Source organism: Neoarius graeffei, chromosome 12, assembly GCF_027579695.1.
Source record: "Neoarius graeffei isolate fNeoGra1 chromosome 12, fNeoGra1.pri, whole genome shotgun sequence".
In the NCBI taxonomy this organism is placed as follows: domain Eukaryota; kingdom Metazoa; phylum Chordata; class Actinopteri; order Siluriformes; family Ariidae; genus Neoarius; species Neoarius graeffei.
The window spans coordinates 43943333-43955663 of record NC_083580.1 but is presented as its reverse complement, the minus strand read 5'-3'; positions in this window follow the sequence as shown (position 1 = coordinate 43955663).

The window sequence follows — 12331 nt, the reverse complement described above, 5'->3', positions numbered from 1 at the left end:
GAAGTACATTTTGGGTAACAATCTATTGTTCAAGCTAGAAACTTAATCTTGACAAAATGTAACATGACGTGTAACATGAAAATGAATGTTTTGTTTCTTGAAGAACAGTTGTGTTCTATTTTTTATTGTGGTGATACCTTTATTAGTATGTTGTGTGGAAGGATAATGTGTGGGTGTGATAACTAGTACATTTATGAATTAGTTGGTATACTTCAAGTTGTAGTAGCCCATAGTGTCAGGGCGAGGGGGATGAAAGACCTGTGGAGGTATCATGGAATAATAACTTTGCTGCAGAGAAGGATCTGTGAAGACAGAAATTAAAAATAGAGTGAGAGAATAAAGAATTACAGTAATGCTATGAGTTGTAAAGCTAGATATGATGTAAATATAGGCATTATTAGGTTGAGAAGGGTGTAGTATGGAGGCTTGTGTATTTGCAGAAAATATTTCCAAATTGCAGAACAAAATTTTGACATTCTGCAATATTGCAGAACACTGGAAAAAAGTATTTTGACCACTGCTTGGTCTCATCACTCCAGAGTATAGAGTCCCAGTAGTCTTCATCTTTGTCAGCATGGGCCCTGGCAAACTCTAGGTGGGCTTTTTTGTGCCTGGGCTTTAGGAGAGGCTTCTTTCATGGACGGCATCCATGCATGCCATTCCTCTGCAGTGTACGCTGTATTGTGTCATGGGAAATAGTCACCCCAGTTTGGCTTTCTACTTCTTTAGATAACTGCAGTGAACTTGCATGCCGATTTTCTTCAACCCTTCTCATCAGAAGACGCTCCTGTCGAGGTGTTAACGTCCATGGACAACCCAGACATCTCTGTGAGATGGTTGCAGTTCCATCTTTCTTAAATTTTTGTACCACTTTTGCTACAGTATTCTGACTGATATGTAAAGCTTTGCTGATCTTCTTGTAGCCTTCACCTTTGAGGTGTAAAGAAATTATTTTCTTTGGGGAATTCTGAAGAGACAAGTTGAGCGTCACTCTCCATCCAGCATCCAGTCACTAAAAGAGGTCATTGTTGAAGAATGGAAAAAGATTGATTTTGCAAAATGTCACCAATTTGTTCATTCCATGCCCAGAAGACTTGGTGCTGTCATTAAAAATCATGGAGGCCATACAAAGTACTAGATGTAGTAGTTTTTGTTGTGGGGTGTACTCATTTTTGCACCACCCTAATTTGAGTAAAACTGAAAAATGTGTAATCTAAGTTTATATTATTAACCTTACTTTCACATAAGTTAAAAGAATGTTATATTAAATTTTGTCTTTTCAACATTTTGGAAATTGTTTGTGTTCATTGAGATATTGTTTAAAATGTTACTTTTCAAAAGGGGTGTACTCATTTACACTGAGCACTGCACATACATAAAAGATACACATACATATGTCAAAAGTACCAGTCAAAGGTTTGGATATACTTACTCATTACTATGAATGAGTATGTGTCCAAACTTTTGACTGGTACTGTCCATACTTACATACATTGCCCTCTGAAAGTATTGGAAAAGCAAGGCCAATTATTTTGTTCTTGATGAATAATATATCATAATTTCAACTTTCATTTCCTGATATTTACATCTAAAAGGTATTAAACAACTTAGAACATGGCACGTTTTTGGCAAACCCACCACACACACACACACACACACACACGCACCTATTTTTAAAGTGATCAATTATTGAACATTGGAACATGAGACTGACAGGTGTTGCTTTTTACCCAGGTGTGCCCTGTTAGATTGATTGTTTAATCTGGGTTTCACCTGTGAAGACATTTGTTGTTAAAATTAATGATGTAAAAAATATCGATGACATTTGTGCATTTATTGTTAAAAAGAATAAATCAATATGAAGACCATGTCTGTGGGAGAAAACCAAGCCAATTTAAAGCTAGGAAAAGAGGGAAAATTTATCAGAGCCACTGCACAAGCATTGGAATGTTCTGAAAAAGAAATAAACGATTGTTGTACTAACAACAGGTTGGTCAAGGAAAACAGCAGCAGATGATGACAGAAACTTTGTAAGAGCTGTGATGAAAAACCCAAAAGCAACAGTTAGTGATATCACCAACAGCCTCCACAGGGCAAGGGTGAAAGCATCACAATCCACATTTGAAACATACTTCATGTCAGTAAACCCGCTGAACCTGTCCAAACTACAAACATGGACACCACAGACTACACTTCCCACAACTCACAGTGCCCTCTGTCTCCCGACTACTGAGATCAGCTGTCACTCATTATTCCAATTAGTCCCCCGCCTATATAAACCTCTCACTCTCTCCATTTCAATGTGAAGTATCGTTCTGCCTTCTACAGTTCATATCAAGCCTTGTTATTTTCTGACTGATTCTCATTCTTCTGACTCTTGCTTCCCTGTTTTCCGTTTACGCTCTTTGTCTATTTCCTTTAACGCTGTTTGCCGATCGCCCGACCCTCACTAGTTCTGTGACTCTGATTCTTGTCTCACGTTTTGGCTCTGACACTGTCTCTACTCCTCGTCGGTCTTCTGCAATTACATCCGTAAGTGCCTGCACTGTGACAGGATACTTTGCCACCATGAATGTAGTGGAAGAAGCAAAGTGAACTGCTTTCAATGCCGAAGGATGCTTATTAGGAGAGCATCAGCAGATGCTAGCCAACCTCAACACCAGAATGTCCCAGCTAGCAACTGTGATGTTGCAGGCTCTCATAACGCATCCTGAGTCATCTCCCAGCCCATCGCTACAACTTCCAGCTCCGGAGAAGTTCGCCGGAGATCCGCTCACGTGTAAAGGCTTTCTTCTCCAATGCTCCATGTATTTCATGGCTCTACTTAGCATATCTGACGAGCACAAGATTGCCAAATTTCTCTCCTTCCTTACGGAAAAAGTGCTGCAATGGACCAGCGCGGTTTAGAGTAAGAGTGGCGAGCCGACAAAATCTTATGAACAATTTCTCACTCTGTTCAAAAGCGGTTTTGACTATGAACCCAAGGGGATTGAAGTAGGTGAAAGTTTACTCACCATATCACAGGGCTCCAAAAGTGTGGCCGAGTATGTTCTGGAATTCAGAACACTGGTGGCCGCTAGTGGATGGAATGATCCCACACTGAAGGCCGTATTTTGCCAAGGTTTGCGCCCTGAAATTCTGAGTGAACTCGCCTGCTGTGATGAACAACTCATGCTCAATTCTCTCATAGACCTCACGATCCGCATAGGCAATCTCTTGGTTCATTGACCCTCTGTACAGGAGAGTATTCAACAGGAGCCTATTTCAAGGAAAGTTCTGCCATGGACGTCTCACGCACTCGGTTAACTCCTTCTGAACATGCCAGAAGAAGAAAGGAGGTACTATGCTTCTACTGCGGTAGCCCTGAACATCAGCTCAATAGCTGTCCCATTCGTTCTCCTCGCTCATCTCCTAAAGAAGGTCCTCTGTGGAACATAAGTCCTAAAAGAAGGTTCAATTCCAAATCGTTCAAGGTTACAGTTCTTTTAAAGTTGGCTACTTCTACCCAGATCCTCTCTGCTTTCATTGATTCAGGGGCAGAGGGGAACTTCATCAGCAACTCAATCATGCAGAAGTTCAATTTGCCAACAACACCGCTGCACAGCGCGCTCAGCATTCTGACCATTGATGGAGGACCAATAGGTGATGGTTTTGTCACTCTATGCACAGCTCTTCTCTGTATCCAAGTGGGTGCAATTCACTCAGAACTCATTTAACTCTATGTCACTACCACTGTAAGTCATGATCTTATCCTTGGCTACCCTTGACTCCAGCTTCATGACCTTCTCATCTCATGGCAGAACAAGGATATTCTACAGTGGTCTCCTGCGTGCTTTCAGGGCTGCATTACTCGACCTCAAGTCACTCTTGCATCCACCTCTGTGGAAAGCCCCCAGCCTAACACCCTTGACAACATTCCTGAATGTTATCTGGACCTCAAGGAAGTTTTCAGCAAAGGAAAGGCCTGTGGTCTACCGCCTCACAGACCATATGACTGTGCTATTGACCTCCTGCCCGGCATGTCACCACCTCAGGGACATATATACCCTCCGTCTCAGAAAGAACAAGCAGCTATGGAGGATTACATTCAGGAGGCTCTCAAGCAGGGTTGCATCTGCCCTTCTTGGATTCCAGCCTCGGCGGGCTTCTTTTATGTGGAGAAACGAGGAGGGGGTCTTCGCCCATGTATTGACTACAGGGGATTGAACCAGGTATTAGTGAAATATCCTTATCCACTTCCTCTGGTTCCTGCAGCCCTGGAACAACTTTGATCAGCAAGGATCTTCTCAAAACTACATCTACACAGCGCGTACAATCTTATCAGGATCAAGAAGGGAGATGAATGGAAAATTGCATTCAGCACCACTGCCAGTCACTTCGAGTACTGGGTAATGCCAGAGGTGGACAGTAACGAAGTACATTTACTTGAGTACTGTACTTAAGTACACTTTTTGAGTATCTATACTTTACTTGAGTATTAATTTTTTGGAAACTTATGACTTCACTACATTTGAAAGACAAATATCGTACTTTTTACTCCACTACATTTCTATCAAGGTCCTCGTTACTTGTTCCTATGAAGTGACTTTGAAAGTGGATGTTTTTTTCTTTTCTTTTCTAAAATGTGATTGGTTTTTTCACAGGTGACACTGAGACAGCCTATCAGTGATCATTAGGGTCATGTCTCATCCATAGACTGGATAAAATCAAGATCAATGATTTCTCTGCAGCATTATTTAATATGATCAGTTGATGGCAGAATGGAAGGAGGCAGTTCTTCTTGGGAATGCATGCATTCATGGCTATAGCTAGAACCCATGTCTCAGTTTTCTGAAAAGAATAAAGAGTCATTTTGTTTTAAATGTTTGCCGAAAACAAACCACATCACAGCTTACAAAAACTTGCCATCTGACCTGCAGAAGCATATTGAGGGATATAAATGTTTTATTCCAAGGAGAAAGCTTGCAATGAAGTTGTCTGTGCTTTTAGAGCTAGTGATAACATTGCAATAGCTATGCAGTCTGGTTAGTCAAATGACTTTCTGTGGATTTGCCCACCAAGTTGCCATCGCCAACGTTAACACATAGCTAGTTAACTTGGACACTGTTAGTTAGCATGTAAAAATGGAGTTATGCTAACATGAATAACGCTAACTTATCTGAAGTGCTTTCAGAAATATGTTTTAGCATAATCTTGCCAAATAAACAGAATGTTGAAATCTTTCTTTTCTAGTAGCATTAGCTACCCAATATGATTTTGAGTTTGAAAAGAGTTTGCTAGCATGTCAGGTGGAGCTTCACAGGCTAGCTTAACATTAAACCACCATGATGGCACAGCATGTGTTCATTTTGTGAATTCACATTTCTGTCTTTGGTAATGGCATTAGGTTTTGTAAGCATTGTGGCAATAATACAACGATGCATTGACAGAAACTGTATTTTTAATACTTAAGTATTTTTAAAAGCAAGTACTTCAGTATTTTAACTTAAGTAAAAATTTGACTGTACAACTTTCACTTGTATCAGAGTAACATTTGACCAGTGGGATCTGTACTTTGACTTAAATAATGAAGTTGGGTGCTTTGTCCACCTCTGGGTAATGCTATATGGCCTTTCTTTGACACCCAGCGTGTTCCAGTGCTTCATCAACAATGTGCTATGGGACATGCTGAGTAGGTATGTTATTGCATATATCGATGACATCCTAATATATTCCCCAGAGGAAGACAGCCATCAAGTGCATGTGAGAACAGTTCTACAATGCTTGCTCCAGAATCATCTCTATGTGAAGGGAGAAAAATGCAAGTTCCATCAAACATGTATTTCCTTCCTTGGATATGTCATCAGGGGCAGCACGGTGGTGTAGTGGTTAGCGCTGTTGCCTCACAGCAAGAAGGTCCTGGGTTCGAGCCCCGGGGCTGGCGAGGGCCTTTCTGTGTGGAGTTTGCATGTTCTCCCCGTGTCCGCGTGGGTTTCCTCCGGGTGCTCCGGTTTCCCCCACAGTCCAAAGACATGCAGGTTAGGTTGACTGGTGACTCTAAATTGACCGTAGGTGTGAATGTGAGTGTGAATGGTTGTCTGTGTCTATGTGTCAGCCCTGTGATGACCTGGCGACTTGTCCAGGGTGTACCCCGCCTTTCGCCCATAGTCAGCTGGGATAGGCTCCAGCTTGCCTGCGACCCTGTAGAAGGATAAAGCGGCTAGAGATAATGAGATGAGATGAGATATGTCATCAGTGCCAAGGGGGTTTGTATGGACTCATCAAAGGTCTCTGCAGTTACATCTTGGCCCATTCCCACATCCGTCAAAGAACTTCAACGCTTTCTAGGTTTTGCAAACTTCTATTACCAGTTTATCAGAGGGTTCAGTTCTATCGCCGCCCCCTTAACAGCACTCCTCAAGAAGAGACCCAAGCACCTTCAATGGAACCCTGCAGCAGAGGAGGCTTTTTGTCATCTCAAGAAAGCGTTCACCTCGGCCCCCATTCTTCAGCATCCTGACCCTTCCAAGCTGTTCACACTGGAAGTTGATGCCTCTGACACAGGGGTGGGGGTGGTTCTTTCCCAACACTTCGGGGAGAAACAGAAACTTCATCCAGTGGCCTTCTTTTTGAGGAAACTCTCACCATCGGAAAGAAATTATGATGTAGGAAATCGGGAGCTACTCGGAATTAAGTTGGCCCTCAAAGAATGGTGCCACTGGTTGGAAGGTGCCAATTACCCATTCACAATCCTAACAGACCATAAGAACTTAGAATATATCTGGAAGGCTAAGCAGTTAAACCCCCCTTCAAGCTAGATGGGCCCTCTTCTTCACTAGATTTAATTTCGCCATCTCTTTCTGCCCTGGCTCCAAGAATACTAAGGCTGATGCTCTCTCATGAATCTTTGCTCCCCCTCATCAAGACTCCACTGCCCATCCCATTCTCCCTTCTCAGTGCTTCCTCCAGTCCATCACTTGGGACTTAGACAGAGAAATCAGAGACTCTCAACCTGAACAACTCCCCAAGAATCTTCCATCTGGTCTACTATACATACCCAAGCAACTCAGAAGCAGACTCATCATGTGGGCACATGCATCACCCGCCACGGGACACCCGGGCAGCCATCGCACCCATCAGATGCTTCAAAATAAATATTGGTGGGAAAACATGCTCACTGAGATCAACTAGTTCATCACATCATGTTCCAGCTGTGCACAAGCCAAAGTACCCAGAACTCCACCTGCCGGTAAGCTCTGTCCCCTCCCGGTACCTCAAAGACCATGGTCCCACATAGCCATAGACTTCATCACAGACCTTCCTCTCTCACAAAATCACACAATGATTATGGTAACCATTGATCACTTCTCCAAAGCCCTCAAGCTGATACCCTTACCTGACATTCCCACTGCAGCCCAAACAGCAGAACTATTATTTCAACACATCTTTCAATACTATTGTCTCCCTGAAGACATTGTAAGTGACAGAGGCTCTCAGTTCATCTCACACTTCTGGAGGGCCTTCATGGAGAAACTAGGGATATCTGTCAGTCTCACTTCCAGTTACCACACCCAGTCTCATGGACAAGTCAAGAGAGCCAACCAAGAAATCGTCTGTTTCTTGAGAATCTTTTGCATGCGTAACCAGGGGGATTGGGCATGCTTTCTACCATGGGCTGAGTATGCACAAAACTCCCTCAAGCACTCTGCAACCAAACTAACACCGTTCCAGTGCATACTCGGCTACCAGCCACCTTTATTTTCCTGGGACAACTCATCCAGCCAGGTTCCAGCCATCGAAGAGTGGTTCACTCACAGCCAGGCCATATGGGAGGAGGTCCACCAATGGATCGAGACTATCAGTGCCAAGTACAAGAAGTATGCGGATATGCATCATGCAGAAGCCCCAACATTCAACCCAGGTGACAGAGTGTGGATAGCAACCAGAAATCTCAGGGAACCCAACTCTTGCAGAAAGCTCCAGCCACATTATATCAGACCTTTTAAGGTACTGGACTGCATCAACAAAGTCTTGTACAGGCTAGAACTTCCTCCTCACAGTAGACTGTCACCAACATTTCATGTGTCATACCTCAAACCTGCCATCCCAGGGCCCCTCTCTGAGAACTCACCTAACCAAGGACATCCAGCTCTCATCATGGAAGATAAACCCATCTACCAGATAAACAAGATCCTCAACTCTACACATAGAAGAGGGCAGACTGGGAGGGTTACAGGCCCGAAGAACAGAGCTGGGTTCCAGCCAAAGACATCCTAGAGCCACTCCTCAAGCAAGAACTCCATGTACTACACCCAGGCAAACCTGCACCCAGAGGTAGGGGGCATCCTAGAAAGACTATAGCTCCCAGTGGGAGCTCCTGAGGGGGGCTCTGTCAGTAAATCTGCCGAACCTGTCCAAACTACAAACATGGACACCACAGACTACACTTCCCACAACTCACAGTGCCCTCTGTCTCCTGACTATTGAGATCAGCTGTCACTCATTCCAATTAGTCCCCTGCCTATATAAACCTCTCACTCTCTCCACTTCAATGCAAAGTATTGTTCTGCCTTCTACAGTTCATACCAAGCCTTGTTATTTTCTGACTGACTGTAGTTCTTCTGACACTTGCTTCCCTGTTTTCCATTTACACTCTTTGTCTATTCCCTTTAACGCTGTTTGCCGATTGCCCAACCCTCGCTAGTTCTATGACTCTGATTCTTGTCTCATGTTTTGGCTCTGACACTGTCTACTCCTCGTCACTCTTCTGCAATTACATCCGTAAGTGCCTGCACTGCGGCACTTCAATAGCGGAAATATACTGGCCATACCATAAGATATAAACCACTCATCAGCAGTAAGAATCAGGAAGCCAGATTGGAATTAACAAGAAATATCGAGATGAACCACAAAACTTTGAGAACCAACCTCTAGCAAAGTAATGGAAAGGCAAAAGTATGGAGAAATAAATGATCTGCTCATAATCCAAAACATATGAGCTCATCAGTCAGGCACAGTATAGGTAGTGTCATGGCTTGGGCTTGCATGGCTACTTCTGGAATTGACTCACTAATATTGCTGATAATGTAATTCATAATTGTAGCAGCAGAATGAATTCATAAGTGTACAGAAACCATTCTGTCTGTTAATTTACAGAGACATGCATCCAGTCTAAGTGGGAGGAACTTCATCATGGAGCAAGACAATGACCCAAAATATACTGCCAACACAATGAAGGACTTCGCTGGGGGGGGGATGCAAGTTTTTATACTGGCCAAGTAACTCACCAGATCTTAACCCAATTAAGCATGAAATTCACCTCCTGAAGAGGAAGCTAAAGAAACCCTCAAAACAATCAACAGCTGAAAGAAGCTGTGGCATAAGCCTGGAAAAGCAACTCAAAAGAAGAATGCAACAGTTTGGTGGTGGTAGTGAGACACTGGCTTGATGCAGTTATTGCAAGTAAGGGATCTGCAACCAAATATGAAGGTGTTATTTATTTCAAGACTATCTATTCCAATACTTTTGCCATCAAAAGTGCGATGTTCTAAGTTGTACATATAGATGTAAATATCAGGAAATGAAAGCTGAAATCCTGATCTATTGTCTCATATTCTTTCAGAGGAGACTGTACATATATGTACATACAAAGATGGACAGATAGTCAGATTGACAAATAGGATGGATGGATGCCTGCAGTGATAAATATTACTTGAGAGAAGAGAAAATAAATTAATTGCTGCTGTATCACATTTATTCCATGCCTGGAGAAACCATTAGAGGCATTTATTAGAGCCATTCATTATTCAAATATTAAATAACTCATAGGCACATAATGCAGTGTGCAGGGTCATTTAATCAACTCCTTTAAAAGCAGCCAATTTCTATATTCAAAACATATATCTCAGGGTCAACCAAATAAAAATGATCTGCACTTGCCCTTGAATAGATGTTGTGTGCACCCTGAAGTCCTTACTGCACAAGCATATGTTGCACATCAGCCAGTAAACTGCAGGAGTTTATGTGGGAAGTCAGTGGAAGCCACCTCCTCCATCCATCCATCCATCCATCCATTATCTGTAGCCACTTATTCTGTACAGGGTCACAGGCAAGCTGGAGTCTATCCTAGCTGACTATGGGCGAGAGGCATGCTACACCCTGGACAAGTCGCCATGTCATTGCAGAGCTGACACATCGAGAAAAACAACCATTCACACTTTAGAGCCACCAATTAGAGGTCAATTTAGAGCCACCAATTAGCCTAACCTGCATGTCTTTGTACTGTGGGGGAAACTGGCGCACCCAGAGGAAACCCACGCAGACACAGGGAGAACATGCAAACTCCACACAGAAAGGCCCTTGTCAGCCACTGGGCTCAAACCCAGGACCTTCTTGCTGTGAGGTGACAGTGCTAACCACTACACCACTGTGCCGCCCCTCTGGTGAACCTTCCTAAGCAAATCACTCAGTTTGTTTTAGAGGAAGAAAAAAACCCTATTCTGATGTAATTAAAAAAACAAACAAACCCTCAGCTAAGATGTTTTGGGTCCTTTATTATAAATGAGCCTAAAAATATTCTTGTTTTGGCATCTCAGTTGTATTATTGTGGGTCAGATTTACGATGGTTTAATAAACCCTTATATTACACCACTGTTGAATTCTGCAGTTGGATTGGTAAGAACTGTTCATTAACCTCTATGATAGTAGTGCAGCCACAAATAACACATTTATTTTAATGCACTTGTTCTAATATGTGATCATTTTTTATAGTGACAGCTCAGCTGGAGGTGGCACGGTGGTGTAGTGGTTAGCGCTGTCGCCTCACAGCAAGAAGGTCTGGGTTCGAGCCCCGTGGCCGGCGAGGGCCTTTCTGTGTGGCGTTTGCATGTTCTCCCCGTGTCCGCGTGGGTTTCCTCCGGGTGCTCCGGTTTCCCCCACAGTCCAAAGACATGCAGGTTAGGTTAACTGGTGACTCTAAATTGACCGTAGGTGTGAATATGAGTGTGAATGGTTGTCTGTGTCTATGTGTCAGCCCTGTGATGACCTGGCGACTTGTCCAGGGTGTACCCTGCCTTTCGCCCATAGTCAGCTGGGATAGGCTCCAGCTTGCCTGCGACCCTGTAGAACAGGATAAAGCGGCTAGAGATAATGAGATGAGATGAGCTCAGCTGGACAAGCCACATAAACCAAATAAAAAAATGTGTGCAATTGCTGACATGATGAAGGTTGTTGTAAAGAGAAATTTATTTAACACTCATGGGAGGAGTCCATAGTGTCAGCACTTTCAGAGGTGAAGCTGTAACTTCAGGACAGCCATCAGGGCAGAGAAATTTACACTTCACACATTCTTGGCAACATGAAAGCTGTGGGATGTTTTTGTCTTATTAACTTCAAGAGAAATGAGGGACTGTTTATTGCTGCTATAATGTATGTAATAACAGGAAATAACTTGTTTTGCAGACAATCCAGCCACTGGGGGTGCATAAGCGTACTCTTGGTGCCGGTCCCAAGGCTGGATAAATTGGAGAGGGTTGCATCAAGAAGGGCATCCGGCATAAAACTGTGCCAAATCTAACATGTGGAATGAAAAGAGAAATACCATACCGGATCGGTTGGGGCCGGGGTTAACAGCGACCGCCTCTGGTACTGTTGGTCAACAGGGTGCCGGTGGAAAGTGTGCTACTGTTGTGCCAAAATGGAGAAGGAGAAAGAGAGGGGGGAGGTGTGTTAGGAGAGAGCGTGAAAGATGGAGTGGAAGGAGCTTAGAATTGAGGGTAGAAACACTGAATGTGGGAACATTGACTGGTAGAGCGAGAGAGTGAGCAGATATGATGGAAAGAAGGAAGTTGGACATTTTGTGTGTGCAGGAAATGAGGTGGAAAGGAAGCAAGGCCAAGAACAGTGGAGATGGATGCAAGTTGTTTTATTATAGTCAATCGAAAGAGAAATGGTGTTGGTATTGTTTTGAGGGGATAGTTGGTCAACAGTGTGATTGATGTGAAGAGGGTGTCAGATAGAGTGATAGGCATGAAGTTGGAGATTCAAGGAGTGGTAATCAATGTTGTGTGTGCATACGCCCCACAGGTTGGATGTGAGAATGAAGAGAAAGAGTCTTTCTGGGAAAAGATGGATGACGTTGTAGAAAGTATACCGAGGGAGGAGCGTGTGCTGATAGGAGCAGATTTCAATGGACATGTTGGTGAGGGAAACAGAGGAGATGAGGACGTGATGGGCAGATATGGTGTAAGAGAGAGAAATGTGGAAGGGCAAATGGTGGTTGATTTTTCAAAAAGGATGAATTTGGCAATAGCCAATTCATACTTCGAGAAGAAAGAGCAGCACAGGGTGATGT